This window comes from Galeopterus variegatus, unplaced genomic scaffold, assembly GCF_000696425.1.
Source record: "Galeopterus variegatus unplaced genomic scaffold, G_variegatus-3.0.2 Scaffold10665, whole genome shotgun sequence".
NCBI lineage: Eukaryota > Metazoa > Chordata > Mammalia > Dermoptera > Cynocephalidae > Galeopterus > Galeopterus variegatus.
Genome location: NW_007736776.1, coordinates 30,311 through 31,657, shown reverse-complemented (window position 1 = coordinate 31,657; position 1,347 = coordinate 30,311). Strand labels below are relative to the sequence as shown.

The 1,347-nt window shown below is 30.5% G+C and overlaps 1 protein-coding gene across 1 annotated transcript in view; it reads right to left on the bottom strand.

Annotated features, from left to right (window-relative positions):
* LOC103610144 (nesprin-1-like) overlaps positions 1 to 1,347 on the bottom strand; it is a gene marked incomplete at its 5' end in the record, with an annotated part of 32,568 nt that overhangs the window by 4,802 nt on the left and 26,419 nt on the right.

Genomic DNA, 1,347 nt, shown 5'->3' with positions numbered 1-1,347 from the left:
ATAACTTCTCAATGCACATATCACAATATTACCCTGATTAAGGGAAGAGAACATGAATAGAGTTAAGGTAAGTGTAGAAATGTGTTAGAATACATAAAATTGTTGCGGTAAATTGTCATAAACATAAGTCAAAGACTTTTGCAGCTTTTTCCCCTATGGTATGGGGAGAGTTTAATGTCCTCATTTCCTCTTCAAAGTTATGTTCCAGAACAACAGTAATCCAGAGTAATTCACACATTTTCTGATATGTCTATTCAATCAGTTAATTCTCAATCAGCCAACGAATGTTCATTTTATCCATAAAGACATACTGAGAAATTATTGTGTCCGTGAGATCAAGACGAGATATACCCATGATGTTACCTGAACAAACTATTACATATAAAAAAGAAAAAAAGGAAAGACGAAAATGAGTTTAGCCTGGCATTTCTTTTATTTTTGAGACAATAGAAGTAATCATTGAATTGTGCTTTTCTCTGTCATCTGTTAAAAATCATTTCCACCTGACGTTGGGTCTATCCCTTATTTCTTCTTATTCGAAGCAGAACTAAAACAAAAGTGTTTTGTTCTCCGTATCATTTTTGCAAATTTTAATTTTGAGTTTCTGACTATATTCTTACAGTTTTATCTGCTTTTCAAATTTTTAAAAATTACATTGGTTTTTCCAACATTTACCAAAGTTTTTCTCTTTTAATTTAAGCTGTATCCCTAATACAAAGAAAATGCCTGCTATGAAGGAAGTCAGTGCTCAATAAATCCCTCTGTGAGTGAGTGACCAAATGGCTCGCCGGAGAAGATCCATGTGCTTTCATGCTGTTTTACATCTTTCTCTTTCTTTCCCCCACTTGTCATCATTTGCAATTATTTCTTAGCTAGCCCAGTAGCAAAATACATGGAAGACCTTTAAAGGCTTATAAAAACTTTTCACAGCATATTTAAAATTTCTAGAATAATAGAAAACAATTTACTTATTTTATTAAGTTTTTATTAAAAGAGCAATTCTTATCCATCTTAGATTTATTTCTATGGCATTAAGGGTCCTGCTTTAGTATATGCATTAAAGTATAACTCAAAATTGGTACTTACTCCTTTTCTCAATTTCTATATGAATGCATAACAATACTGAATTAGAGTATAATTTAGGCTGCCAGTTAAAAAGAAAATAATGATTATAAAAATTATAAAATAAACCTATTTTGGTGCTATAGAATAAATGGCAAATTAGAAATAAGTATTGATGGTGTGCAAATAAAAACAAACAAAACAACTTTTAACAAAATTTTCATAATCAATTCATGGAATAAAGAGATCGGATAACACTGAATGTCTGATGTCACATCAGTTAAA